General features: G+C 40.4%; 1 pseudogene; it reads left to right on the top strand.

Annotated features, from left to right (window-relative positions):
* The window catches only part of LOC113065530 (zinc finger protein castor homolog 1-like), a 48899-nt pseudogene extending 25740 nt beyond the window's left edge, over positions 1-23159 (top strand).
* Positions 23160-25223: the final 2064 nt, after the last annotated feature.

The following is a 25223-nucleotide window of genomic DNA, read 5'->3' as shown; positions in this document are numbered from 1 at the left end:
AGTGTGCCAGGGTACACACAAGGAAACAAAGCAAACATAACCTTGCGGACAAGGCTTTTATATTGGCACCGTACTGGCTTAACAGGTTTAGATAGATGAGGGCTATTTCTCAAAACTCAATCAGATAGACAATGGCCTTCTTTTTTTCATGGTTAATGGTAAATACTTTCAAAAGATGCCTCCTTTTATTTTTTTTCCTAAGGACATCTGCTAATACTCTTGGGCCACTCATAATCCCCTTTCACATTATTAATCTGATCCATGTCCCCGGAGTTGTCATGTTCAGCACAGCAAAATCAGCATTAAGCAGATCAGAGCACAGACAGCAGCGGCTCACGCGCATATGGTGGAAAAGAGCAGTCAAAGACGGGTGCATTTGTCAAAGACATCAAAAATCCTCCCGCAACGAGAGCGGCTCAGTCTTTTCTTTATCAAGTCCTCTCTAGTCATAATCTCCCACTTCATTTTTAATCATCTGATTACTTTTTTCATTATAAACATCCAGGAATCCTGCTGAAGACAACAGGGCAGCTATTGCATCTGAAAGAGACTTATTCAGCTCAGCGGGCTGCCTCTTGTTATTCAAGAACGATTCCTCAAACTGTAAGAAGAGTCGACTGAAAAGTCCCTTTGAAGCTGTCCATTTGTGGGACTTGCGTTGCTTAAGAATTCATCGACACCATTGTACATGCACACCATTTTCTTGATAATCTGGATAAGCCTTTCTTATACTTGAACTTTTTTTTATCCACTTAAACAACATTTTGTTAGTGTGGAAATCTACTATTGGAGATGATTTTAATAACCCAAAGTTCTGATTAATATAGGCACAAGCATTCCTGTATCTTAAACCGTAGTGAATGGTACTAGCCACATCAAGGTGATGGTTTCAATTCCCAAGGAACTCGTGAACTGATAATATTGCATTAAGTGTCTGCCAAATGCATAAATAATAATAATAATAAATATGTTATTCATATTTATATAAACCCGTAAGTTTGGAGTTCCGATTAATGTGGCAATATTTATTTGCATTTAAAGGTGTCAGTGACACTTGGCAGTTTAGTAATGACAGACAGGAGGCTGTGCACACCCTAGCAGAAAGGTGAGGCTCAGATTAGCTTGTTTTTGGAATTGATAAGTCATTAAAATGTTACATGACACAGTGCTGGAATATTATCCTGCGGTTGCCAGCCTTTGCTCCCCTCTATACAGGCCCTGCCTCTCCTTTCATGGCCATCCTGCAATGCAATGGGAATCCTAAAATAAATGTCCCCGCGACTGTGTGGCCACTCCGCTAAGCACAGGATCCCAACTGATACGATTTCCTGCTGTTTTCCACAGTTCCGCTCCGTGTGGCCGGATCTAGATCTGTATCTCTTTTTATTTGTTTGTCGACATCCCAAATACCTGTCATCACTGTTTGTTGGACATCGGCTCATATATCATAGAAATACAGTTCTCTTCTTTTGAAACAGGATTGGAAATGTAACACTATATACAGCTAGGATTTAAGTATTTATCATTATGCATTTATAAGTCTTTTATTTATTTTGTATTTGCCTGTAAGATAAGCTTCATCGATGGGAAATGAGGTTTTGTGAATGTTTCTGTCGTCTTTTTTTTTCTCCTGTTGCTCATTTATGTAGAAATTATGGATTTACATTGGAAGAGGCTCATTGATTTCAGCTACTCTTGTTCCAGTTCCTGTAATATTAGCTCAAGCCCAATTACTGCAGATTTGGTTGCCCTGATCTCTCAAGAGTGAGGTTTTTTCCCCCACATCGCTTTGTTTTTTTCTCCCAGACTGCTCCGTGGTGTAGGAGAGTTTAATTTCGTGGAGGGGTATTTTAGCATATTTCTTCATTATTACTGTCTAACCCTGCACAAAACTGTGCTTTAATACTTTAATTAAAAATGGAATCATATCTCAGATGGGAATTAAAAGAGAATCATTTTTGGGTTGCCTTGTTTGTTTGTTTGCTGTCTTTTCCCTGTGCACGTTCAAAAGTCATCAGCATGGAACATGATTTTTCAGAAGCAGAGAATATCGCAACTGTGATCTCGCATGTCAAGTGATCCATCTTAATTAAAAATGGTGAAATAAATTTAATAAACGGTCTAGCCTGGAAAATACTATAATATCATATCTGAGTCATAATGTGGCAAACTCCAAATGAAATACACCATTCAAAAAGACTCACTTTCAAGAACTCTACACTGCAGTGTGAGTAGAGAAAAATGAGTACACCTTCTACCTGCTGCTATGAATTCTTGTGTTATGCACCTTTCACCCACCTGGCTGCAATTTGCTGCAATGCTCTGCAGCTGTTGCATGAGTAATAAAATAACTCATTGCTGGTTTCCTTCAGAACCTATTCACCACCTCCCCCACCTTGCTAACTCTGTGTTTCTGTTGTTCACAGAGATTCACCAGTAAGCAGGATGTGATAAGGCATTATAACATGCATAAGAAGAGGGACAACTCCCTGCAGCATGGATTCATGCGCTTCAGCCCTTTGGATGACTGCAGTGTGTACTACCATGGCTGCCATCTCAACGGCAAGAGTACCCACTACCACTGCATGCAGGTACGCCTCAACAAAAAGCCCTAGTTTGCCAAAATAAAAAAAAATAAAAACACATTCACCCTTATAAAGACACATGCAAATATAAATTATCTTACATGTATAGGATTTGAGATAAAATATGAATTTTTATTAATATTATAAAATAGAAGCTGGGACAAATAAATACAAATCTGCTTTCCGTGCACAATAATATGGCAGGCGAATAGCAAAGTCTGTAGTATGATGCAGTCTTTAAGAACACTGAAGTTCTTTAACTTTTTCCTTAAGGCCTATATGACCATTTAAGCCCATTATTTTTTTCTTTTTATTCATGAAACTTAATGAGAAAATGAAAAGGGTGTGCCCCTCCTCTCTCATCACCCCCCTTTCTCCCTCACTCCTTAATTGGCATGGATAAAATTCTGTGAATTGTTTATATGAACTCAAGATTTTTCTAGTTTTAGTACCAAGTGGCGAGTTAAAGTTTATTTCCCACCAAATCTGTTTAATTCTTTACATCTGCTTATTTTCAATGTGACACTTTTGAGCTGAGCACTTTTTCACCGCAGGCAACAGTGGCCCGGGACTAGAGATATATTCTCTCTCTCTCTCTCTCTCTCTCTCTCTCTCTCTCTCTTTTTAAAGCCTCCCTAACGGCGTAATTGTTATTAGACATTTCAGCTCTTGTTTTAACAGCAGTGAGAACAGGCAGATGTTGGCACCCGTTCTCCTGATTTACGGAGAAAAAACAGGGTGGCATTTTTTTCATTGTTTGACTGAATATGGCCAAGTTGCCCTGTTTGCATGGGTAAAAAGTGCCAGAGATGATATACAATTGCTGGTTTTAATTCAAACATTAGTTCACGTTCGTCTGCTGCCCAGAGAGCTCCTGAGTGCTGCTGTTGAGTAACAGAGCCTTTCAAACTGAACTAAGTGACATTCTCCCCGAACGACCCCCCTGACTCTGCTTCTAAAGCAGAGACCACTAATATAGACTTAAAACCTTAAATGGAAGAAGGTTTCAACCACACACCACCTCACCATGCTGCTTTTGCATGCCACATATTGCAAATCACAAAAAAAAATAGTCCTGTCTTTTATCTCTTTGAAGCTGTTTCCATAAAATGCACACCTGTTTTTTTTTCTTTTCGTTTTTTCGGATAAAGGGTTCACTTTTTATATTTTATGAGTTGTTATCTCAAGAGTACATTTTTAACAAAGCTCAGATCTTGAGAAAATGTTTCCTGTTCATTTTTTTAGGTCACCTGTTTCTTTGCTCCCCACAAACTGAGCTATTTTTGTGTCATATCTCGAGTTGATGTTTTCATGTCCCTGCAGACTACAAGAGCTCAAGCACCAAGCCTCTGTTTCGTACTGAGCATTTTTTAATCCAGTGCAACAAACTGAAACTCACACATGGTGTTTGCTTCCAAAGCATGCACACACTTTGTCTTATAAAAGCACTTTATTCATTTCCTGTCTTGTCAGGTGGGCTGCAACAAGGTGTACACAAGCACCTCTGATGTCATGACTCATGAGAACTTCCATAAGAAAAATGCACAGCTAATCAACGATGGCTTCCAAAGGTTCCGTGCCACTGAGGATTGTGGGACGGTCGAGTGCCAGTTCTATGGGCAGAAGACCACCCACTTCCACTGCAGGTACAATGGCTGCTTAAACTCAACTTAATTCGCATTAACTGGTATTTTAAAGTCTAATCATTTGCCTTTCCACCTCTCAGGCGCCAAGGCTGTACATTCACCTTCAAGAACAAGTGTGACATAGAGAAGCACAAGAGCTATCACATCAAAGACGACGCTTACGCCAAGGACGGCTTCAAGAAGTTTTACAAATATGAGGAGTGCAAGTACGAAGGCTGTGTCTACAGCAAGGCCACCAACCATTTTCATTGCATACGCCAAGGGTGCGGCTTCACCTTTACCTCCACAAGCCAGATGACATCACATAAACGCAAACACGAGCGGCGCCACATTCGCTCCTCGGGCGTGTTAGGCCTCAATTCCCCCTTCCTGTTGCCCAAAGACGAGCAGGAAGAGTCCAGCAACGATGACCTCATGGACTACTCAGCCATTAGCAGCAAGAACTCCAGCTTAAGTGCTTCCCCAACAACCCAGCAGTCCTCCACCGTACCACACATGATGCCCACTCCCACCACCACCATGTCCTCCACCCACAGCGTCAAGCCCACCGCTGCTCTGCCTCCAGCCAGCCGCATTTCCACTCTGCTATCCCAGGCTCTGCCCAGCAATGTACCCATGGCCCTGGCACTTTCCAGCAGTGCACTGGCAGGTGCTTCCAACCCCTTCTTCCCCCTCATTCCCAGAATGCCCATGTCACTCACACCCTCTACCGCGGGTCTGATCTCTGCGGCTTCCTCCGGAGGTCACTCCATGCCCAGCGATTCTCTACCCCAGACCTCCACCCCGACTGGGGACCCAGCCTCTGCTACTGTAGCTTCCACTCCGACTTCTTTTGCTGCATCATCCATTATGGAGAAGATGTCAGCCAGCAAGTGTCTGATATCACCTATGATGGCCCGACTCGCAGCTGCTGCCCTGAAGCCCTCTAGTAACCCGGATGCAGGTTTGTTTATGTCATATAAATGATTTGTAAGATGCATATTATTTAGATCAGTGATTCTGAACTGGGGGGTTGCATTCAGTAATGCAATTTTAATTATTATTAATTTGTGGAAAGTTATGGCCTAGTGGTTAGAGAGTATGACTCCTAACCCTAAGGTTGTGGGTTCAAGTCTCAGGCCAGCAATACCACGACTTAGGTGCCCTTGAGCAAGTCACCGAACCCCCAACTGCTATCTGGGTGCCGCAGCATATATGGCTTCCCACTGCTCTGGGTGTGTGTTCACAGTGTGTGTGTGCATGTGTGTTCTCTGCTGTGTGTGTGCACTGTGGATGGGTTAAATGCAGAGCACAAATTCTGATTATGGGTCGCCATACTTGGCTGTATGTCACTCACTTTTCAATTTGAATTATTAGTCATTAGTAATAAATATTGAAATAATCACATTTTATAATGATTCAAATATTTTATATTAGTTGAAATTCTGATCAATAATCGACAAACCGATAATTATTTTCATAATATGGCTGATAACTGATAAATGGCTGATTTTATGATTATAGCTGATATTATGACCAATAAGTGGCAGATATTAATATTTTATTTTTAAATAAATGACTAAAAACTAAAGTCATATTAAATGCTACATAGGTTGTATACAGTAACTGTAATATTTATGTGATACAATTTCAATGTAATCATTAATGTTAATATTAAAACGGATATATTTAAAAAATATCTGATATCGGCCGATATCCGATATGGTAACAAATATACTGTGCATTCCTAATATTAATCAGTTTCAACATTTGATTTAATGGCCTTTTTGTTTCCTTCTGGTAATGTACAGTAGAACTCTTCAGCAAAGTCTTTAATCAAAACCAGTTAAGAAGCACTGGTCTACGTATTCCAGAAGTTAGTATCTAGAACAAGAGTGAAAAAAGAGATACTTTATCATAGGATCAGTTTTCCTTACGGTGTTTAATCATGAGAACATCAATTCTTTGGGCCACTCTGCCCATATGTTTCTCTTTCTTTCTACCCACCCGACAGTGAAAGGGCACTTTCAGGTCATCTGCTCATGCTATCCACAGATGCTACACAAATCTCTGATTTCAGGATTAGGGCAAAATATTAAAGGGCTGATTTGCTGCTCTAGTCTTGTTATTGCAGTGATCATTGTCATGATATCCACAATCCATTAGCAGATAAGTGCTGAACTAGTGAGTGGGCTCTGTAAAGCTGCCTCTAATAGCATTCTCAGGAGGATCCCAGGGCCTGTGTTCTACATGCTTCCTCATCACCGGCCTCTTATCTGAGTGTGCACTCGTTCCAACCAAATGGAGCCTGAATAATATTAAGTTGAGAAATTGGAGGTACAAAGCAGCTTTTTATATGCACTCTGATATAGAGGAAGAAATATCAGAAACTGCTGAAGCAGAAATGACTCAGCGCTCCAGAGAGGGATGTGTGTATGTGTTAGTGTGTATATAAAAGCACTACTTGTTTCAATATGAAAACACTGATGTGGTGTCTGTCATTTCTTCAATCTTCAGGCGTTTTAGGCAAGTGAGTAAGTGTGTTTCCTTACATTTTTTTACATTAGTATAAAGTACTTTAATATATACCACAGTACTGAATGATTACCATATATAATGTTTACTGTACATTGTACTGCAAGGTACTACAAGTACAAAAAACATGTTATTTTAATTCTCCCTATTTGTACAAGATTCTTAAAGGATTTTTCTGGCTGCTATAAGGCTGTCATAAGCCTCATCTCTTTGCAGGATCAGATATTCTCCTAAAAACCCTGTTACCCTACAAGAAGGCAATTAAAATGAGCCTGTTCTCTCATTTGTGAGCACCTTGCATTTAGTTTTGGTAACATCGAGAAAAGTAGTGAAAGAAATCCCCTACTAGACAGAATTGAGAGTGCAGATCATAATGTGGCATTGCTAATTTTACACGTTTGCTCAGAAAAGACGTGTGAACAGGACATTTGGGTAAAATTTGAAGAGGATGTGGTCAGAGCTCAGCGTTAGAAAAGAGAGAACGATGTTTACTGCGGCTATTTTCAAACTGCTTTGTTGTTTTTTTTAAACTCTTTTTTTTAGTCAAGGGCCAGTTTGCAAAGAAAACACATCTCAGTCTTACTGTGTAAAAAGAGTAGCTTGCTCATTTGTTCAGGTGGCGTTATTTCCCAGTTGAATACTTGTTTTATTATTATTATTTTGTAATCCATGCTCACGTGTTTTTGGAGGATCTTGAAATCTGAGGGGTTCGCTAATTAGACACCCAGTACAAATGATCTTTCATGAGTTCAGTAACTTTGTTGAGGTAATTACACACTACAACATTATTCTTGGATGATTTCCAGAAAAACACAGCGTTGTGAGCATGTGCGTTTTTTCCTTGTTCTCTCAGATCATCGCCATTTTTTGTCATAGAAACTGCAAAGCTGAAGGTTAATGACTCTCTCCTCTCATGGTCGTTATTTAAATGTCCCTTGTTAACGTCAGGCAGTTTATATCCAGAAAAAAAAAAAAAAAAGAGTAGAAAGTGAGAGCTTTGTAGAAGGCCGATGTAGGGCAGACAGGGAGGTTAATATCAGTACAACATTCTTCTCACATATAAAGGCTGCTGATTTGGATGGATTGGAGGTGGATGAACTAGGCTAGTTTTAGGGAGGCAGGCAGTAATTAGTCAACTGAATGTCACACACCCTGCAGAAGACATAGGGCTAGAATGAGCTACCGACTTTTCTAGGATGTGATGTGCTTAAAGCAGACACATCACAATGACTCATTAGTTCACCTCCATAACCACATAGAGTCAAATCACTCATGTCAGGAAGGTTGGAATGATGCTATCTGATAGACTTGTGTTTGTATGTGGGCGTTTGTTTTTGTGACCCAAAGGATTGGCTGTCTTCTCTTTTCACATGGCTAGACGCCCTCTGAACTGAAGGCCAAGGGCAGGGTGGATGCTAGCTGTCACTTTTCCTCAGTGGGCATGGTTTCTTAAACTACAGCCACCCCAACTTTACAATCAATGCTGATGCACTCGATGCTCCATCATTGTGCCTTGAACTCCTAGCCGTTTTTTTAATAAAATACCACTTAGTGGCAACCAAAAGCCCGGCTTTCCTCTGTGCTGAGGACAAATTAATATTTCAATCATTTGGGGATTGGAAGAAAAGCCAGGCCGCATTCCCGTCAGCATCCCTCCTGCCTCTTTCCTCCTCTTCACGTCGTCTGCATACCTATTTTGAAAATCTGATCAAGAGGTCATGCTATTTGAAACCGATCTGATTGGCTGTCACCTCTAATCTGACGGACAAGCAGATGTTCCTTTTGGGCATGCTCAGTGGCGTCCGTCATGGGCCAACAAGGACACATGGCGACGGCAGGGAGGGGCGGGCAGTCTAAATCTGCCACTTACCCTCAGCATTAGCATGCCTCTTAATGACCAGTTAAGAGGCAAGGCCGCAAATGAATTGTGACAAGCACTGCTGAAAACGGAGTCCTTTTTCCCTTATTCCTGCTGCCTCTCAATCACCATTTAAATGCCTTGACGGCCTGACATAATTCCGCAATAATTATCACTCCTGGACTTCTCCTTGGCCGGGACAGAAGTCAGATTGGATCTCATCAAGGCGGAATAATGCTGACCAACAATAACTTAGTTTTTCTCTTTCTCTCTCCTCAGGGATGGGGCAGCTGGCTCAGACAGGCCGGTTTAATCCAGTCGAGGTGAAGCAGGAGCCGGCCGATGGTGCTTCCGCGGCCTCCCAAGACACTGTCCAGGAGCACAGCCTGGACCTGAGCAAGAAAGAAAACAGGTATCCCATCATCCTCCCCCCTCTCGGCTCACGCCCCGGCCCGCCCTGCACCTCCCCTCCCTGCAGTGATTTATCTCTTGAATAATGGTGTATTGTTATTAATTAGTGTGAGTGCTCTTGTTAAAACCCCCTTCACAAGGTGGGACTGTGGAGTGATCAAGGAGGACTAGCTTTACACACTCCTTCTCCAAGCACGAGACCTTCTTTGAGGAAATCCATCATACGAATGCAAAAATTCTCCCATAATGCCCTCTTTTCATAATGCACATCAAGTATGAGGCATGACATGCTTGCACATTCATTTAGATGAAAGTGTGTTTGCGTAAAACCCTAATTTCCAGCCTCCTTCCCTTTTGCTCTTCATTGTATATTCACAATCTCGGATATATTATAATATTTACTGTTCTCATGCAAATCCTGCCTAAACACGGTTCATTTTGCGTGTTCTAGCACTGAATCAAACGGACACCCTGCACCGGGAAATACATCTCTTTTATCCTCACTTATGAATAAGGTAAGATTCATCCATCAAACGCTTTCATCCCTAGACAAATTAGCAGGATGCAGAGGGGGGCTGTTTGTTTTTTAATGTTTCACCACTAATAGGATGAGTTTGTATCATTTAATTTTCCAGCCATTTTTCACACAGTGTAATTTCAGGCCCGCCGCTCGCAAATTAATATAATGAAGCAGGAGCCGCTTGCCACGGCAGATATATAGAGATGTTTGTTTTTTGATGAGCTGTTTTGAACTCTCCGTGCTTTTCTCCCCCCAAGCTTTCTTCTTTTGCTCCTCCATCTGCTCCATCTTTATTTATGGACTTTGTAAATTATTTGATTAAAAAGTCAGCGCTGAGAAAAAGAGCAACTGTCACCCTCATTTTTTAAAAAGACGAAATGGTGCCGAACAGATATTTAAATGTTGTGTGTTTTTGTGGGGATTAAAATGGACATTGTTTTAATCATATATCTTCTATGACTAATACAAATGGTGTGCATGTACCATTACCTTGATGATTTAAATAGAAAACTTGCTCTAGTTCTCTTGACGGCTTTAGCTCAGCGCTCTTTCTCTCTCTCTCTTCCTGTCTTTCTCTGCTTCATATACAAAACTGAACGGAAGCACATTTGAAGCCTCAAACATAAATTGCACATAAACTTTTGTGTTTGGCCTGTCCTGGAGAAGCTGCCTAAGCATGTGTTTGTGTGTGTAGATGAATCCTGGTTTCTTCAGAGCTTTGGATCTGAAGTCAGAGCTGGAGGGAGCTCAGGCAGCAAACGGCTCAGACGCAGCTCAGTATCTCAGTAGGGTAATGAAGAGGTCAGACCCAGAGAAACACTCTGAGCATTGGAGGACCTTCCTGCGCAGGTGCCTGAAATCATCTCATGTCCCTGTAGAGCCATTTACAGCTGTAGCTTTACTTTTCAAAGTCTTGTGTACATTACTTTTTTTCTTTGTTTATTTTTTTTCATACTAGTTGTGAGTTAAAGTTATGTGGGTCTGTCTTTATTTCTAATTGTTTTTTATATTTTTTATTCAAATGTTTTTTTTATTATTATTATCTTTACAGTCTTTACCACTTATCTAACCCATTAAACCCTCTGTTTCTAACTGGGTAGTTGATGTTAAATTGCAGATATAGTAAACATAATTGTTCTATATTTTAATAATTTCTATACACACCTTTTTGTATGAACTAAGACTATTTACTAGACTACATGGAATGTACAAATTAACGTAAAGCAATTTAAAATAATAATCGGTTAAATTCTCACACTGCAGGACTGAAGTGAAAATGTAAAAAAAGGAATGGTGAACAGTTGCACACCTAAAATATACACTATCCCTTATACATGCATATACATTGAAACCTTAAATCATGGACATGTTATTTATGTCAGCTGCTATCACCCAGTGTGGCCAAATAGATCTTCTATTACAGAGAACACAGCCATGCCTTGGCTCCACATCCTCAGTGTTTTGTTGAAGGTGGTGTCTGGTTTTTGTCACCATCCGTCTTTATGATATACCCTTTTGCTTGTCAGTGCCATCCACAGTGTTTGTTCCTAGGTTGTTATGTGGAAAGAGAAGATTTATCCAGAGCATGTGATGTTATGTACAGTATTTAGTTACAAAGCCCAAGCAAAATGTCCTAGCCAGAGACCTGCTGCTTTTGGCTCAGGCATAGTTCACCTAAAAAAAAAAAGCACCTTATTGAAAGTAAGGTACTGATGAGTTCAAATGAGAATGAGAGTAACTGACCTGAATTTACGAGCAGTTCAACCCTTAACATCTTTTTAAAGTTACTCTCTTTCTCACATGTTTGTGCAGGTTTGACACTGACGATTTCTGTGAAGGCCAGTGTGATTTCTTGCACAAGATGCATTTTCATTGCATGGTGGAGGATTGTGGGGCGCTTTTCAGCACGTTGGATGGAGCCATCAAACACGCCAAGTGAGGCTTGCTCCAGTTTCTGGAGCATTACAATCAACCTTAATGAAGATAAATCAAAGTTTTTAAATATTAAGAGTTCACACCAACACACAAGTGCACATCCACACAAGTACACGCAATTTACATGATTATGATCTAGTCATGTTAATTTGCTTCTATGTTTGGCAGCTCTATTAAACTGCATCTAATGGGTGAATCACTTCTATGTCATTAGCTTCCACTTTAGAGCCAACCTGAAGGTTAAATCGGAGCCCCCTTTCAACGAGAGCAAGGAATCTAATGATAGTGCCCCTAATCAAATGGCTGCCCCAGTTTCCATGGCCAAGACGCCTCCCATGGAGGTGCCAAGCCATGCTGTGTCTGGGGGCTACAGCTCTTCCCCTTCTCTCCAAGCCTGGAAGCAGCTGGCCGGATCGATCCCCCAACTTCCCGCCTCCATGCCCAGTATGCCAGCCACTTCCCCTCTGGCCACCACCTCGCTGGAAAACGCCAAGCCTCAGGTCAAGCCTGGCTTCCTGCAGTTTCAGGAGAAGTGAGTAGACGTTGTCATTCTTGTAAATTCATGATACCATGGTGGTATAATTTGAATGGTCTGTGCTGCCTGTATTTCCATGTCTTCTGTGCAGTTTTAAATATCTGACTGAAGTCTCGTCACGCTTATCTCCCACAGTGATCCTTGTCTGGCCACAGACTGCAAATACTCGAATAAGTTCCACTTCCACTGTCTGTTTGGCAATTGCAAATATGTGTGTAAGACATCTGGGAAGGCTGAATCACATTGTCTGGACCACATTAACCCCAACAACTACCTGGTGAATGTGCGAGACCAGTTCTCCTACTATTCTCTGCAGTGTCTTTGTCCTAACCAGGTGAGCTTGATTTTTAGGGGTAAGATTGTATCAGACATGCATGATTGTGTCTTTATTAGTGGCACATACAGTACTGTACACTTCCAGTCAAAGGTTTGAAGTTTGCAAGAGATTTTTAATCTTTTTTTTAGACATATCTTCCAAAAAAGAAAAGAAAAGTAATATTGAAAATATTTTTTACAGTTTAAAATAAATGTTTTCTGCATTAGAAAATGTAATTTATTGCTGAAAAAGCTGAATTTTCAGCATTATTACTCCAGTTTTCACTTAGTGTTACATAATCCTTCAGAATCATTCTAAAATGTAAATTTGGTGCTCAATAAAGATTTATTACTGTTATCAATGATGAAAACAGCTGTGCTGCTTAATAGTGATGCTTAATAATAAACAGGGAAAAACTGACCTCAAACTTGAAAAAATTATGTATTATATATTTTTACCAATAATGTACAATTGTCTCATTTAAAGAAGATTAAAATGTTGAATTGATGAAAAGGTGATAATAGAAATCCCTTTCATCTATTTTAAAGGATGGGACAACCACATAGCAACCACCCAGAACACTCCAGCAGTGCATAGCAATAAGCTGAAACCATTTATTGTGTATACCACATAGCAACACCCTGGCAACCACCAACACCACACCGTAGCAACCATGGCAAAGAACTTTGCAAAGACCAACTCTATCTTTTCAGAAATTGTATCAATTACATTTAAAACACTAAAGACAAAAGCCTGCGTACATATTTATTTCTTCACAACAAGCTTAAAAACTAAAAAAAAACGAAAAACCACCTTGGAGACCCCATAGCTGTATAAAATAAACAAGTTTAGCTTTTCATCAAAAATTCCATCATTAATAGAAAGAAAGCCCTCCGCTTCCTGCAACTTGCATTCGGAGCAAAACCTGTTTAAATGAATTCATTTATGCATCCCATCCCCACTTCTCGGAGCTCCCCCCTCCCCTCCAGAGAAGAGTGGGTTCTGTTTATGTGCTCCTGGGGGAACTGCCTCTCTGGAAACAGATGGTGGTGCAGAAACAGGTTACATTGCGGAGGACACACACATGCACGCATACGCAGACTAATGAATTGATAAAAGAGCGGTTTTAGAAATAGATGAATCGCCAAATGAACTAACTGGTGTGTTGTTATTGGGGTCAACTGCTACAGCGTGAAGCTAAATTAACTAGAAACCTGAAAAATTGAGACAAAATAGAGTGTTGTGCAAGAGTTTAGTTTATTTGCTGTTCTCTGCAGCACTGTGAGTTTCGCATGAGGGGCCATTATCATTGTCTGAGACCTGGCTGTTTCTTTGTCACCAACATCACCACCAAACTGCCCTGGCACATCAAGAAGCACGAGAAAGCTGAAAGACGTGCTGCCAACGGCTTCAAGTACTTCACCAAAAGAGAAGAATGTGGCAGACCAGGTAAGAACCAGCTTTTCATGTATTGTAAGATCACAGAATGATGGTTCATTCAAAAAAAAAAAAAAAAAATAGTAGTAATCCAGTGAAAATCTTCAAAAACGTATTTTGTGTTCAAACTGTTTGGAAGAAAATGATACTATTTAAATTTTTAGGGTGAACTGTTCCTTTAATCCTTTTTTGGGCCTGATTTGGTGTGGTTTGCCAAGTAATTTAGTGAATTCAGCATCATGAAATTGTACAAGCCTTACACGTCCAGCCTCCCACACTCTTCATTGTTTCAATCACTGTTCACATTATTTACTCGTGTTTCCAAACACTCGCTGTTCATCCGAGCTCCCACGTTACTCTCAAGCAGCGAGTGCAAACTTAACGTCTGTGATGCAGCTGGAAGGATCCGAGATGGTGTGAAATCAGAGATGATGTCAATGTCATTTCATATTGATGCCATCACCTGCTATGAAAAGACTTTTTCCACTGGCTCTGGCTACAGGAAAAGTGCCGTTCCTCTAGTCGAGTCAATAATTGCCATACTGTTCACAGCACTACATATAGAGCATGAAATGGCGGCACTTCGCATTTATTCACTGAATTTTGAGTATGTTTCTCGGAAGCTGTTATCTCATTAGTATCTGTGCATTGATATTTTGTCAATTGAACAGTTTACACTGACAACAGAGTCAGCGCGCTGGCAGCCGCAAACATTTTGCAGAACAAACACGTTTGGCAGAATTAAAGATGGTCTTGTCTCATTGCAAAACTGGGGACGTTTTATATTACAGAAAACAGGCCGAGAAAAATGGTGTCTGCCTTTTTGTCATACATTAATACTTCAGTATTTATAGTAGGCAATCAAACAGAGGTTGTTTTCTTGGGTATATTTAACCTGTCAGGAATGAGCAATTACATATGTTTGTTAATTACGGTGCCTGTCGAGCTCAGTCTGTTTGTGTTGCTCTTTTTTCAAGCCTTGATCATCATCACAAGCAGGCAGATTAAAAGTTTGTATTTTATTTTCTTTCTACTCCCCTCCTCTTAAAGGGAGACTTCACCCAAAAATTGTGCCACCCTCATTTTGTTCCACATCCATCTGATTTTTTTTCTTCTGTGGAAAAGTGATTGTGAATGGGGATTGTGCTATCATGCAAAAAACATGATAAAAAGAGGTCTGTATATGTCCTTATGGTCTGTAGGACCAAGTGTTTTATATATTTCAATTCTTTTGAAGCCATACAAAAGCTTCAAGTCACTAACTGTATGAAAAATAGCAGCTTACATATTCTGCTAAATAAAAAAATTAAAAAATTAAAAAACTTGAGTAAATGATCATTTTTGAGTGAACAATGTATTTTTTTAAGTAAAAAAAAAGTACGGAGTGGAAAGTTTCAAAAAATCTCCACCAAGTATAAGATCTCTCCTTTTGCATTGTTAGTGGCATAAACAGGGGACACATGACAAAAGCAAGCCGTAGAGTCATAAAGAATTGATGGTTCAGCTGGACTGGGAAAGTAGTATCCATGGCAGCAACATTAAACAGAACACCGGTGATGAGGTTACCAGGATCTGGTGGCACAAGAGCCTTGATATTTCAGCATGTGCTCATATTTACTCAACTCTGCCTTTTTAAAGTGTATCACCCTTGTGTATTAAAGCAGTCTTACAACAGGCGGCTTGTTACGCGGCGCCACTGGTGCCATGGTAACGGACAAGCCCTCACCTGCCCTGAATGCTACTCTTTCAATTATTTCACCACGCATTATTCACAATAAAATTATGAGCGCCCTACAATATTTGATTAGTACACGGAGGCAGTCTTTAAATTTGAAAACATATAGCAATTAAAATCTGTAGGGTCCTTTGTGCAGAAAAAAAATATAATAAAAAAAAGGCAAGGGGACAGGCATGAGGGGGAGGAAATACACCAGCAACCGATAGGTCATGAAAAATGAATTTAATATGGTTATAATTGTGTGTTTACTTTGGTTTGCAGGGTTGTGGATTATTGCTTCTCCAAATGCAGAATGTATTTATGTAAATTCCAAATTGAATAAAAGATGTCATTGTAATAAAAGAGCACCACAGGTCTAATCTTCAAAAGGTTCGACTTTCCCAGTGTGACACTGGACTCATCTGCTCCGTCTCTCCGCATTATGCAGGCGCGGGACGGAAGCACAATGTCCTCATTACCTTGTTGAGATTCCGTGATATATGTTGTCCCTGAAACCCAGGCGCGATGAAGACGGTCTTTGCTCAAGTTAATTTTGTCGCTCGTCTCTTGCAGGGTGCAAATACAACCAAGTTAACAGCCACTTCCATTGTATCCGTGAGGGCTGTCAGTTCTCTTTCCTGCTCAAGCACCAGATGACCTCTCATGCCCGCAAACACATGAGGAGGATGCTGGGTAAAAACTTTGACAGAGTTCCTTCCCAGGTACAAAGAAATTTTTTCAACAATAACACATATAATATATAACAATTTTTACTTTTTACTTTAAGTGTATATATTTTTAAGCCTGCCACTTGAATGAAAATGGTTTTATCCATTGGGCATTTATTGGATTGTTTGGTACGTTGTGCTTCAGGTGGTTTCTCATGCCAATCGACCTGAAGAGATGCAGCACATGGCCAGTCTAGCTTCATCCGGTGGGGTAGGCAGCCACCCTAATCTGAACCCCAATTTCTCTAACATGATGGAGGAAGATGATGACTACATGGACTACACTGTTGGAGGAAGCCCATTGGGTCTCTCCTCAGAGTCCTCCAACCAAGACCGCAGTTGCACCAGCACCCCCGTGGGCAACGATAGTTCGCCAGCAGGTGAGTCAACCTCAGTAACAAGATCATCACAATCAACATTTTCAGCCTCATATGGTTGGCAATATAAGAAAGAGATTGAATGGAAATACAGGCTCAATTTTGCCAGTGGAGCAATATTTAGAGATTTATTTGTCAATCAGAGCATAGTTTCTTGTGTTGGCCTTCTGTCCCTCCCTAAGAAGAGAAATGTAAAAAAAACTTGCACCCATTCTCACTGTATTCCTTGTAGCAGACCCTTAAAGCTACTAAATGTTTTCCACCATAAAGCACTAAATTTGTTATATAGTTCTCCACACACAGCTCAGATTGATGTCATCCCCGTGTCGACTACATAAGCGAGGCATCCCAGACTTTTCTGATCTCCACTGTCATATAAATCAGCCACACACTGAGATAGCAGAAGTTATTGACCATTTTCCTCTACACTCTAAAAACTGCTGGGTTGAAAACAACCCAATTTGGGTTATTTTGACAACCCAGCGCTGGGTCAAAAAGGGACGGACCCAGCGCTGGGTTGTTTTAACCCAACCAGTTGGGTTATCATATTTAACCCAGCCTGCTGGGTTGCCTTTTTTATAGTTTAAAATGACTATAATACAGGGTTTAAAAAAACAGAGCGGGTGTTTTTTTATCAGTGTATTTCAGAAGGAAAACTACTGTATTTAGAAAATGTTCGATATCATTTCGCATGTGCTTGATAAGGCAGCGTTTGTGAGCTCAGCACCGCTCTGCAGCCGTTACCGGAGAAACCTACCTCTCCCGCTCTTAGCGCCTCCTGCTGGCAGAAAATAAACTCGCAGAGTGCAGCCATGTGGGGAAACAATGCATTTCTACGTTAAAATTAACCCAAATTGAGCTAGGCATTAAACCTACAAATGTTGTTCATTTTAAATATCACTTTTACACACAAATAATAATAACCAAAAGGAAAATATTTATTAAAAACAAGAGAAAAGTCAAAAAGTAACATGTTAGAAGAAATGCAGAAAAGGATGGCATTAACAGCTACAGAATTCATAAACAAAGCATTGAACATTTGATGAATATAACTTAAAATCAAATTGGACTTTGTTCAATTGTATATATTGTATAAAAATATACGAAAACACATACAATAAATTTACAATTAGTTAGGTTTTTTTCCAACTATTCTGGCATGACAGTACACAAATAAATCACAACATTAACTTTGATATTATAACATTTAACAGACGCGTGTGTGTGTGTGTGTGTGTGTGTGTGTGTGTGTGTGTGTGTGTGTGTGTGTGTGAGAAAGAATGTGAGCAGGTGTATGAATGACAGTGTAACTCTTCTACTAAACAACACAGAAAAAGCATTTAACTTTTTTTTTAAAACAAATTATACACTTACAGTTTGTTTCATAGTCCATGAAAACAGATCATGCATCACAGTCAATTTTCATGATCTCTTTAGCATAACTGATGTAATCATGAAGAAACCCCATCAGCACAGCATCTGACATCTTCTACATCATCCAGGGCAGCGTCCTCCTTTAAAACCACTGCTGTTTAGGGGAAAGTTTCTCCTCTCTGACCAGCATTCATCCCAGTCACCGCCTGTTCTTCATCAGTGGCCTAAGAGAAACACATTTGAAAAAATTAAACATTTAATTAAACTCTATCCATTTTCAGGTAGAGGTGTATTCACATCCGTAAGGATAGGTAAATAATCGGTTTTAAAGTTTCAACACTTTGTGCGGTTGTTTAATGTCTCAGTCCACCACAGCGCTCCAGAATGCTATAATGGCAGCACTAGTGTGAGGACATGCGATATTGTTTGAATAAATATTGCTTTCAGAAAGCTTCTTTACTGAAACATTAAAACAGACATGACATTCACATACCTCACAATATTAACGTACATGGAGGGCTGCTCTTCAAACCGTTAGTTCACCAAATAATTAAAATGTTTATAATTTACTCTCCCCATGTTTTTCCAGACTCATACAAAATCTGCTCATTTTTTTGGAAAACATATGAATATATTTAATATTCTCTTTTTGTGTCCTCCATTGCTGGTCTGGGAGACCAGTATTTTATTTTGAACATACATGTTTGCTATCATATAATTTAAGATGTATTCATATATAAATATCAGAATTTACTTCTACAATAACTCTATATTTATGAAGCTTGAAAATACTGATTATCTAAACTATAAATGGATTAACAAATATTATGAGAAAACTAAAAATATATTAATTTATGTTGTAAAGACAGACAAAAGTCTTATAGGTTTGGAATGACTTGAGGGCAAGTAAATGATTTTTTGTGTGAACTTTACCTCTAAGAGCGAAGACCAAGAATAATGACTCTCCAAATCAGACAACTCCAAAGTTGGTTTGAGTTCTGCAATAAAAAACACAGACATCAATGGTCTTAATGAAATGAGCACGTAATCACACTGTTGTTGCATCAAAATGTGAAGTAAACTGGCAGGAGACAACAGAAAAATTTATTTTCTAAAAATAACTTACATAAAATCTCAAAGGAATGATGCTCTCCCATGTCTCTTGCTTTTAACATCTACAAAAACAAAAACAAACATTATTTTACTCTTAGTAAAACACAACAACAACTGATAACATGAAATTATGAAGTTTACTTGCCTTAAACGATCTTTCCCTCTCTTCAGAAGAAGCTGAGAAAACCACCTCCTCACACAAGCAGACCTGTGTGTCCTTAACTCCAGTTAGTTTGAGTTCTGCAAAGAGGGACATCAATGGTTTCAATAAAATATTAACATATACATACATACATATATAAAATCACACTGTTTTTGCATCAAAATGTGAAGTTAACAGGCAGGACACAACAGAAACATTAGTTTTCTAAAAAAAAAAAGTAATAATAATTTAACTCACATCAGTCTCAAAAGAATGAAGTTATCTTGTCTCTGGATTTCAACATCTAAAAAAAACACACACAATATTTTAGTCTTAGTAAAAATAAAGATAACTTGATGTTATTCTGAAGTTTACTCTCCTTAAACCGTCTGTCCCTCTCTTCAGAAAAACACCTCCTCCTCATCCTCACACAGGTCTGTGACTCCTCACACAAACAGCTTCTGTGTCTTTAACTCTCAGCGCGAGGACAATGAAGACAGGAGCTGGACAAGTCTGAAATATTACATGTAAAACATACTTTTAACAGTTACCACTTCAACAGCCTCTAAATAATTATGCTAGTCTTTACTACACAATGCCGTTTCCTTTAGGAGACAAACATACATTCAGTTTAACCGCGAAAAAAAAGACAAATTCACATGAGCGTAACCGTGACCATAACCGTCTGTTAACGCCTCAAAGAGAACAGATAATGTAAAATCTTATGTAAATATGACAAAATACATTCACAGACGTTATATTAAAAGTACATCCTCCGTTCAGTAACGTTACATGAGGCAGTTAAGACCTCCGTGTCCGAGGCGAAAACCGCGTCCGTTTTTTTTTATATATAACGTATATAACGTTAAGCTCCTTTGTTTCCGCCTTTCATAAAACCTTCCGCCTTTCATACAACCGGGTAAACAATAAAAGATAACTTTACATTTTGAATATTTAACGTTACTTACCATAGGCTTTCACTCGCTTCTCGCTTCTATCACGCTGAGAAAATGGCGGCTGCTCGCACTGGAGACGTACGATTTTGACGTGACGTGCGTGCTCTCCTTCACGTCCGCGTCCTCAACCCACCCCGCTGGGTTAAAAAAGAAAGTTATTTTCAACCCAAACTTGGGTTAAAACATCCCAAAGTCCTATCCAACGGCCTCAAACCCAGCAGTTGGGTTGAAAAAACAACCCAGCGTTTTTTAGAGTGTAGGCTTAAAGTTGCCTAAAGTGATGGAAGTGATCAAGTTGTGGAATATGACACACAAAATGTACAAATGTCACTATAATTGGTGTCCTGGGAACTCTGTGACTACCCTAGTCGCTATAAACAGCAAAAAATGATCTGCAATTTTTTTAGCCAATCAGATAATTGGTCGGCCTGTCAGTCCTTGTCTGTGGAGAGTGAGGTTTTGGAGAGAGCTTGTGTAATTGAAGGGGTGGGCAATGGGTCTAATTCACTGGTGTACATTAGGAAACTGGCTACCAATGCTACAGCACCTTTACTGTAAATCTGGGCCTTTGCTCTTTGAATCTGAGCTTTCCTTCACAGAATTGATTTTTATAGTTTCACTGTTTGATTTCAAATGTTATCTTCCATTCTCATCACTGTTGCTTTTGGCAGTTGTCTGACTTTTGTTACCATTTGGTTTTCATTATTTCATTACTTGATCTCTTTCCCTTTTTTACCTCCCCACCCTTGTGTCTTGTACCTTTCTGTCTCTGTTACCATCCTTCCTTTGGCGCCGTGTTTCTGTAGGACCAGGGCTGTCAGGTCCCTGCCACCACTACCTCTGCTGACTCTCCTCTTTCCTCTCAATCTGCACCTCCTCCTCCACCACCACCTCCACTTCCACCTCCTCATCACCCTGCGCTCCAGAGTCAGCCTCCATCTCTCTCTCTGGCTCTTCTCCGGCCGCCACACCCCTCGCTCCCATATCTCCTTTCCCCATCCTGTCTGTCATACTCTCTGCTCAGCGCCTCTCTCGAGCCACTAGGAGTGTTGTCATGCCAACCAACACACCAGCTTTCAGCCCCATCATTCCTACTTCGGTTAAAAATGATGTCCCTATAGTGCAGGATGCTGCAGGTACCTATCTTTTCTCCACCTGAACACTGCAGCTCTAGAGTAACAGTAAGTTGGACTAGGGCTAGCAGTTACAAAGCATTAGCTGGTTACAACTCTTTAGCATTTTACACATGCAGTATAGTTCATACAAACCACTCTGGTGGTGGTTTTATTCTTGTGTAGTACATTGCACACATGCCATTAGGTCCACTTTCTAAAATACTGTCCATTAGTAGCCTGCTGTAAAGGGTTTGTTTAATCATGCCAGGCTTCAATAGAGTCATGTGATGCCTGCTGGCCAGGACAGGGTGCACATCATTAGCACTGACCTCAGGCTTATGGAAGGGAATCCTGCTCTCCCATAAAGCCATATGTATGGGAGCTCCTTTGAACTCTCTCAATACCTAGACGTGACAATCATGTTAAAATGTCACCAATACATTACGCAAATGGGACTGTCTCTGTTTGATTATGGCATAGAATCACATTGTATATTATTTAGATGTAGGAGGAACCTTTGTGGGTAGCTTTAATAGGGCGCATGTGGCTACTCCTGCTTGCAGAATTGCTTTGCTGCTCATCGTAATGAGTGAAGTCTAACCCGTATATGTCTTTTTTGCAAACAGGCAACACCATCTCTATTCCCACTGCAGCTGGCGCCAAGAAACGTTTCTGGATCATCGAGGACATGTCACCCTACGGCAAGCGCCGCAAGACTCCTTCATCCCGCAAGATGCTCGATGAAGGCATGATGCTGGAAGGGTTCCGCCGCTATGACCTCTATGAGGACTGCAAGGATACGACCTGTCAGTTTTCCCTGAAGGTAACCCACTATCACTGCACACGGGAGAACTGCGGCTACAAGTTCTGCGGCCGCACCCACATGTACAAGCACGCCCAGCACCACGACCGCGTGGACAACCTGGTCCTGGATGACTTCAAGCGCTTCAAGTCTTCATTGTGCTGCAACTTCCCCGACTGCCAGTTCTCCGGCAACAGCACCCACTTCCACTGTCTACGCTGTGGCTTCCGCTGCACAGACAGCACCAGGTGACGGCGCACCGCAAGCACCACGGCAAGCAGGACGTGATCAGCGCCGCCGGATTCTGTCAGTTCAGCTCCAGCGTGGACTGCGAGGTGGCAGACTGCAAGTACAAGCTCAAGTGCTCACAATTTCCACTGCCACTTACCCAGAGTGCAAGCACACAGTGGTGGGCATGTCACAGATGGATTCCCATAAGCGCAAGCATGAGAAGCAGGAGAGGGGAGAGCTGCCTTCAGTCTCCCCCAACCAGGATGGGAACCACCACCACCACCACCATACAGGCCTAGCCCTACCCCCAATGCCCATGAATATGCCCCCAACATCACCCGGCACACCAGGGCTGAACCAACAACAATAGGCCATGTTCCTCCCTTCAGCAGGGGCCAACAATGAGTACGAGCATCCGGGCTCAGCAGTCAACCTTGACAGCTCTCTGAACCTTGGGACGGACACCAACAGCTCCTTGTTCTTCCTGAAAAACGCTGCTGGGTTGGGCCTCAGTGACTCCATGGACCTGACAAAAAAGCAGTCCCTGGCCACTAGTTCTGGTAGAAACCCTCAGGACGACAATACCGGCACATCTGGCGATCTCGAAGACGACTTATCACCTGAGAAGAGCTGATTGCTGACGAGGATGATGATGATGAGGATGATGAGGATGATGATGAAGATGATGAAGAGGAAGAAGCAGAGGAGAACATGAATACAGACTCATATGAAGATTCCATGCCAGAGCCAGAAGTAGACAAAGACAATGGAGAGAGTTTTTGATGCTTCCATGAACCACACAGAGACTTCCCGCCTATATAAAGAGGAGCCGGAGGCTGAGCCCTAATCTTATGCTGTAGAAGGAGAACTATGAATTCCCTGAACAAACGCAAGTTTGAGTGGCCTCATTTATCATGCTTAGAGACGCAGCGGATGACAAGAAAACAACCCAACTACAAGAAAAGTGAAGGCCCAAAATGATTGATTATGATGTTTACACGATGACCAACATTATTAATTTAATTATGCATTAAAAAATGAACCGAGAAATAGACAGACGAGGCCCTCTTTTACTCATGGGGTGGCTGTGTAAACCTCTTGTGTGTGCATGTTTGACTTTAATTTATTTGATTTCATTCGTTACTTTCTGTGTGTGGAAAAAAAAAGGAAAAACAATCTCTCAATATATGACTATCTATATAAAGTAGATGTGTGTGGATGCTAATGTACATTTTAATTGCAGTCACTGGATTGCAGGACCCTCGTACCCACCCAAAAGCGACGAAAAGCGTACATTGCAGGAAATCTTTTATAAATAATGTTGCTCAGATAATTGATTCAGAAACACCTTGTGTCATTTTTATTATTGATAATATCATTGAAGTGCAGGGGCCTGCGTCAGTGCTTTGACTCCGTTTATCATTTGTTTTTATTATTATTATTTAGAGTTATTACAGTTCTCACTTAAACCTGCTGTCATGGTCAGTGGTGTCATAGGCTCCATTCCATGTGGACATTCGCCTCCGTCTTCAGGACAAACAAACAGTGACCAGTGACTGCATAGCTTCAGGTCATAAAGCACTGATCTCAGTGAACGCTAGCCCTCACTCGATTTCTGTTCCTTCTCCTATTCTCAATGAGGACCCATCTGGCATTGCATATTCATAGTGCACTTTTGTATAGATGAGAGCAGATCCTCAAGCCTCTATTTACATCGATTGCATTACTATGGCTTTGTGTTTGTTTGTTTGTTTTTGCATTATTCTCTAATTGCACAGGCATGACCAGATGATTTCAATGGTGAGAGTCGGCGCCCCTTTGTTTCAGAGAGTTTTGTAATGTGATGATGGTGCTACTGCCCAGTGTGAATGGGAGGAGATTACACTTATGTCTTTGTCTATGATCCACAAATAGATGTCCTAAAGTGTCCAACAAACACAGTGCAGGAGTGAAGTGTGTCTCTGAATGTAGGGAAAAGATGTGTATAGGGTGTTATTCTTCTTTCCTTTTCCCTTCGCAGTTTCTGCAGCATGAAAAGAAAAATAGTGGCAGCAAAGTCTGAAGATGGAGACTCAGTTTTTTTTTTCAAGCTTCTTTTTCAGAAGCATCAAATATCTGTTTCTAAAAAGAAGAGGAAATGTGGAGATAGACTTTTTTTCTCGATGGCTGAATGAGGGCAGATATCACAAAGGCAACATGATGGAAAGTGTGTGATTTTATGAATTGTACAGACAGAAAACATTGTTTCAAGCTTTTGTTTTCTCTTTACAACAGCTGTGGTTTCACTCCAATAATAAGTTATTTAATATTTATGTGACCTTGCAATGAGGAAATTCTAGTTTTTTTTTTTTTTCTTCACTTTTTAGGTTCATTTTTACTTTTTGAAATTATGGCATAAATCTTTTAACAGGGAATTTGCTTTATGATGTGGTTTAGTTCACTTTGCTTTGATGCACAAATAGTCTTCAGTGTGGTGAAGAACTGTTGTTCTCTTTTATTTAAAAAACAAAAACAAAAAAAAAGTTTTTTTTCTTTGCTTCCAAGATTGGATGATTTTAATATGAAACAGGCATGCTAGAACCTGGCTTGCCTAACGAGTAACACTAATGATGACTGTAATTTAAATGAATTCTATACAGAGGAAAATATTGCAGTGCTTCGCTCTGAATTAAAAAAAAAAAAAAAAAAATGATTTTGTTTGCTTGGCCTCCATTGAATATAAACAAGGAAACGTGTGGTGAGGAAATGAATGATTTCCTAAACACCGCTTTAAACGAACTATCTTAACTTAACTAAATGTGTAGATGGTTATCTTCGACAATGTTGTTTTGGGAGGGGGGAAAAGTTGTAATAGTATTTTCTTCTGTAAAAACTATATATGAACAAAAATGCTTTTTGATTAAAAGCTTCC

This window comes from Carassius auratus, chromosome 48 (assembly GCF_003368295.1).
Source record: "Carassius auratus strain Wakin chromosome 48, ASM336829v1, whole genome shotgun sequence".
Taxonomy (NCBI): Eukaryota; Metazoa; Chordata; class Actinopteri; order Cypriniformes; family Cyprinidae; genus Carassius; species Carassius auratus.
Note: the sequence above shows the minus strand (reverse complement) of the source record. Positions and strands in the feature narration are given on the sequence as shown.